Here is a 6,543-nt window from a genome sequence, read left to right as displayed (position 1 = left end):
TAACCACCTCTTCTAGCTACATAGGGATAACAAAAAAAATGGGGGTGATTTTCAACTGCTGGGCGTCCGCTTCATTTATTTCAGATTTGAAGCATTCTTAAACATTGGGGGAGATTATTGGTTTGGGCGCCGAATGGGCGCGATATTGGCCCTGTGCCCGTGGCGCCCACCCTAAGCAACAGTCGAGAGGCTCAAACCACTTTCAGGCCTGAGAAATGGGTGACCGGCAGTTGAGATTTTGGTGGGGACATTATGCCTTTAAATGGGCGCCCAGCACTCCCGCCCAAAACTGGGGTGCGGTGGGTTGGTTCTGCAACTTGGAGTCGGAGGCCTGTTGTACCTTATCGAATCTTGATCAAATTCAAGCGGGTAGAATTTCGACGGCAGCTTCCCTGATCTGCTGCTGTCTTTCTGAGGTGATGTGAAAGTCAGTTTAGGTGAACATTAAAGATGCCAAGTGCACCGTGTGAAGAAGAGCAACACGTTCTCCTGGTGTCCTGGCCAATGTCCTCTTCTCAACCAACACCACCAAAAACATTATCTGGTCGTCATTCATTTGTGATTTGTGGGACCTTGCTGTGGGCAGATAAGATGCCATATTTGCCGGCATAGCAACAGTCTGGGGGGAATTTTAACCTGGAGGAGCACGTGTGTTTAGGTGTGTGATGGGGGGGCGTTAAAAGCGACAAAAATGCGAGCGCGCCGGGAAGCTGGCTCCAACCCGCCGACTTCCACATTTAACTCGAGCGCGTTAGGCTGGTTCCTTGGGAGAGGCGGGTTGCCTATTAACATATGCTAAATGCTCAAATGGATCAATATTTCAACACACTTTTAGATTTAACATCGCTTCCATAGGTTTCCTGGGCTTCCTGAAACTCGCCGGTGAAAGCAAGGCGAGAACACAACGGCAATTGAGGGGGCTGATTAAAAGACACTGTGGCAAAGCCACCAAGGGACTCCTGTATGACTATATAACTGCCTTTAACAGAGTGCTACAGCACCTATGTTTGTTTACTGTTTGTAAATAACCCGTTCTCGGTAAGTTCCAGAACCAGCGCGATGACGTCATCACGTTGGTCACGTGACGTCCCGAACGGCGGGAAACGTGATGACGTCATGACGTCAGGCTGGGAGGTTCCCAGGTCAGACCTCGTGAAGCCAGCCTTAAGAAAAGACCTGTTGATTGTTTCTCCTGCATTCCATTGTTTGTTCTTTAGTTTACATTAAACTTCGTTTAATTATCGGACTGACTCGACCTCAGTATTTCAGCTAGGGATCTGACGATTCCTACAACACTACAATAAATACTCAATACTCAGCTGCTTTCTTACCTCCTAGTGGGAAAGAGTTTGTTCACAATACTTTTGCTGAGAGTTTACGTTCTACAGTTTGGAGGTTTTCTGAATCACATCATGATGGGTGGCGCCTTGGTTGCCTTAGAATGGACCTTGGATGAGGAGCAATATGACCACCACCAGCAGCAACAGCAGCAACAGCCTACTGTTCAGAGACCTGCAGCTGGACAGCATGGAGGGGAGCAGCAGAGGGGTGCAGCTCGCAGGAGGTACTACCCGCGACACAGGGTGTACAGGCAGAGGCTGAGCTTCCTTGACATGTCGGAACAGCAGTGCTTCAGGAGGCTGAGGTTCTCACGTCAGGTGGTGTCAGACATCTGCAGCCTCCCAGAAGAAGACTTGCTCCCTGCTGGACTTGGTGGCCACACATTATCAGTGGCTGTCAAAGTGACCACCGTCCTCAAATTTTTTGGCTCTGGATTCTTCCAAGGCTCTGCCAGGGATATATCCAGGATCTCCCAGTCAGCGGCCCACAAATGGGTTGGTTGGCAGTGTCTTGTTTTGCACACTTTGTACAAAAATAATAAATTGCAGGACAACAGAGTATTATAGTTTAACTCTTTTATTAAACATTACGTCTGTGATCTTAATCATAGCAGCACCAGAGGTGAAAAGCATGGCATTAGGACCCCTAGCCTGGGTCTTCAAAACAATAGTAGTCCTTACAGATGCCTGCAGGCCAATGACAACTCAGCATGTGATCACATGTGAATATAATAGGTATTCCTTACAGATGCCTGCAGGCCAATGATAATTCAATATGCAAATGTTACATCCCCTTTCTTTTAAAAGAAAAATGTTATGCATTACTTTTAAAATTTTCTTCTACATCATGTTCTCGGTAGCATAAACATGTAAGTAAACTCAGCATTTAACTAGCACTGAAAACATCTCAACGTTTCAATAACGAGGTACAGTTTTTTTTTAGGGCAGCGATCCGCTTACACCCTTTGACAGTTCACAAATCAAGGATAACTCCAGGCTTGATCTCTCATCGTGACCTTATGTGGTATGTGTTATGTCCTTGTATCTTAATGTTGTGTCCTTCAATAATCAGACAACAGACTGTAGGGAACGATTCAACAGGTGTTTACTGAATGAGGGTTACTCTAGAACTAATTATACAGATCACTACTCAGGGTTTATATACAGGTGTGGTCACTGCTGGTACTACAGTATACAGGAGCTGTAAAAAGTAGTTCTCTCCCTTAAGGTATATATACATTACATACATTACAGCATGAAACTGAGCATGCTCCTGAATCGGTCAACAATTCAGCTTCAGGTTTAGGTTCAGGTAAGTATGATGTGTTTTGTGTATTGTTCTGTTCATCACACTCTGTTGAACCGATCCTCTCGTTGGAATGACGGTGTTGTTCCTTGGTGTTCAGGAGATGCCTGCGATTGCGGCGGTACACCTGTCCTTCTGGGGTGCGGACGTGATACGATCACTCAGTGTCAGCTGGCTGGATGATGATTGCTGGATTCCAGTAGTCATGCTCCTGGATTCTGACGGATTCTCCATTGTGCAGCGGCGGCAGTAGTCTAGCTGACCTGTCATAGTATCTCTTTTGGTGTTGCTGTCTCTGTACATGTTTTGCATGCACTTGCTTGCAGCTGACGACCTCTGGCTGCAGCTGCTGGTTGGTGCTTGGAAGGATTGACCGAAGTCTGCGGCTCATCAACAGCTGTGCTGGTGACTTGAAGTTGTCAAGCGGAGTGTTGCGGTACTCAAGGAGACTGATGTTGGGGTCTCTTTTGTCCGCTTTGGCTTTGTCCATGAGTGTCTTTGCAATCTGGACAGTTTTTTCAGCAAGGCCATTACTTTGAGGGTAATGTGGGCTTGATGTGACATGTGTGAAATCCCATGCCTTGGCAAATGACTCGAATTCTTTTGATTTGTATTGGGGGCCATTGTCTGAGACTAAAGTCTCTACCATGCCATGCCTGGCAAAGGCTGCCTTTAGCTTGTGGATCACAGCTGCAGATGTGGTGCTGTGAAGCTTGTCCAGTTCAAAAAATCTGCTGTAGTAATCAACAGTCACTATGTAGTCCTCGTTGTTCCATGTGAACAGATCCATTGCCGCGACCTGCCAGGGCCTGTCTGGGATACGGTGAGGCATCATGGGCTCTTTGACATTTGATGGGCGGCGTTCTAGACAAATGGAACATTTTCCGACAATGTCCTCAATGTGTTTGCACATTCCGGGCCAAAACATAATGTCACGTGCTCTTTGTTTGCATTTTTCCATGCTCATATGTCCAGCATGAATTTTTGTCAACATCTCATCTCTGAGACTGGTAGGAATGATGATTTTCTCCCCTTTGAAGACGATTCTGTGGATTTGTGATAGTTCGTCTCTGTGGTTCCAGAATTCAGATATGCTCTGAGGGCATTTCCTCCTTTCCTCAGGCCATCCTTCATGTATGACTTTGCTCAGCAGTGTGAGTTGTGCATCTTTCTCTGTTCCTGCTCGGATCTCCTTCAGTTTTGAGTCACTCACAGGTAAGCTGTTGTACACCATGTGCACCTGCACATCCATGCCTTCACTGAGGCTGCTGTCCTGGTAGCTAAGAGACTTTCTGGAGAGCGTGTCTGCGACAGGAATGTCTTTGCCTGGACGGTGAATGATTGTGAAGTCATACTTCTGTAGCTGAAGGATCATTCTCTGTAGCCTTGGTGGGGCTGCAGCTAGTGGTTTCCTCATGATTGACTCGAGGGGCTCATGGTCGGATTCCACAATGACTTGTCGGCCATAGACGTACTGGTGGAAACGCTTACATCCAAACAGAATTGCATATAGCTCTTTCTCGATTTGCGCATAGTTGATTTCACTGTCTGTGAGAGATCTGGAAGCGTAGCCGATGGGCTTTCCTTCTTGCAGTAATACTGCGCCTAGTCCGTACTTTGACGCGTCCACTTGTAGTCTGAGCTCTTTGTTGAGGTCGAAGTAGGCAAGAACTGGTCTTGGTTCTCTGATGATTAGGTCTTTCATTTTCTGAAATGCTGTGTCATGTTGTTTGTCCCACAGGAACTCATTGGATTGTTTGAGCAACTGACGCATGGGTGCGTTGATTTCGGAGAGGCTCGGGGCAAACTTGGCTAAGTAGTTAACCATGCCTAGTACTGTCTCTAGCTCTGCGTGGTTCTTCGGCGGCTCCATCTTCTTGATGGCGGAGATTTTCTCTGGATCCGGCTTAATGCCATCAGTTGAGAGGTGATGCCCGAAATAACTGATCTCGGTGGATCCGATTATGCTTTTCTCAGGGTTGAGCCAGATACCTTTCTCCCGTGATCTTTGTAGCATCGCACGGAGGTTCCTGTCATGTTCCTCTCTATTCCTGCCATAGATGAGGATGTCGTCTACGATTGCAACTGCTCCGTCGAGGCCTTCATAGGTTTCGTCGATCATCCGCTGGAATTCATCCTGAGCTGAGATAAGACCAAATGGTAAACGCAGAAATCGGTAGCGTCCAAATGGTGTGTTGAACGTTGTTAGTTTAGATGACTCTTCCGTGGGCTTGATAGTTCAGTATCCTGATCGTGCGTCCATTACACTGAAGTAACGTGCTCCCACTAGCTTGGGTGTGATGTCATCTAGCGTTGGTAGAGGGTAGTGAGTGTGTTTGATAGCCTTGTTCAAATCTCTGGGGTCGAGACAGACTCTGAGCTTTCCTGTACGTGGTTTCTCAACCACTACTAACGCGTTGACCCACTCTGTCGGTTCTGTTTCCCAGACGATGATTTCTGCATTCTCCATGCTCTGCAGCTCCTCCTTCAGGCGACTACGTAGAGCAAGGGGTATCCTTCTCGGTGGGCAAACCACAGGGGTTGCTGCTGGGTCAAGGTGAATAGTACATTCACCTGGGAATAGTCCGATTCCTTTGAAAACGTCAGCAAACTCCTCCATGACTGTCTGCTTCTCAACTGGTGCTGTCAATGATAGCACTAGCTTGACGAGGTCCATGTCTAAACATGCCTTTAGACCTAGCACTGGAGGTGCTCGAGTGTCAACAATGTAAAAGTCCAACATCATGTCGCTTTCTTTGTACTTGCATTTCATCACGCATGTGCCTTTTACATTGAGCTGCTCACCCCCATAGCTGGTCAGTCTGTGTGAGGTGGGCTGTAGCTCACACTCATCCTTCAAGCTGTGATACTCACTCAGAGGAATTACATTAACCTGAGCTCCAGTGTCTAGTTTAAACTTAAGCTCTGTGCCCTGTTTTCCGATCTCAATATCTGCAAAGGCTTGCTCAGTCTCTGAAAAGTGTTTTTTCTGTGACACAGGATCAATAAACAGTTCCTCTGCATTTGGCTCTCTATCTGGCATTTGGCTGTCACTCACTGTGTGTACTGCTCTTCCAAAAACAGTCTTGCAAACTTTAGCAAAGTGGTTCTGTTTACCACATTTAGCACATTGCCTTCCTTTGGCAGGGCAGTGCTCCTTTTCCCCATGCACCTTGTTTCCACAATATCCACAGTTTTTGAAGCATTTTATGTCTGTGTCGCTCATTTTTAGAACTCTCTCTGTTCTTTCTGTTCTGAAACATGCTCTCTGGGTGGTGTTCTTTGGTGTGTGTCTATTAACTGCATGCACTGTCTGTTCACGCGAGCTGCTCATGGTGCCGGTTGTGGTTTTCAACTGTGCTTGGGCTATCTCGTGCGATCTAGCTATGTCATAAGAACATAAGAACATAAGAAATAGGAGCAGGAGTAGGCCAATCGGCCCCTCGAGCCTGCTCCGCCATTCAATAAGATGATGGCTGATCTGATCCTAACCTCAAATCTACTTGCACTTTCCATCCCACCCAAATCCATGTGATCTCCCGGGAGAGGCGAAAAACCAGATAAAAACCCAATGGCCAAATTGGGAGAAAAAATCTTGGAAATTCCTCTCCGACCCATCTAGGTGATCGAAACTCATCCAGGAGATTACTCTGTCCCTGTATTTCCTGCAGTACTTACCTTCTGTAAAAGATGATCTCCACCCCAGCCAGGAACAGGCCCAATTTACTCTTGAAGGACTCCTAGCTGGCAGCCTGTTCCCGAGGTCTCCACTAATCCCTGTGAATAGAACCATCTCCTGAAATCTAACACAGAATTAGAACACAAGAAGTAGGAGCAGGACCAGGCTACACGGCCCCTGGGCCCGCTCCGCCACCCACAGGGCCATGACCGATCCGA

This window comes from Somniosus microcephalus, chromosome 11 (assembly GCF_052327205.1).
Source record: "Somniosus microcephalus isolate GS21.2 chromosome 11, FLI_Smic_1.0, whole genome shotgun sequence".
In the NCBI taxonomy this organism is placed as follows: Eukaryota; Metazoa; Chordata; class Chondrichthyes; order Squaliformes; family Somniosidae; genus Somniosus; species Somniosus microcephalus.
The sequence above is the reverse complement of the archived record's forward strand: the minus strand, read 5'-3'. Positions refer to the sequence as shown.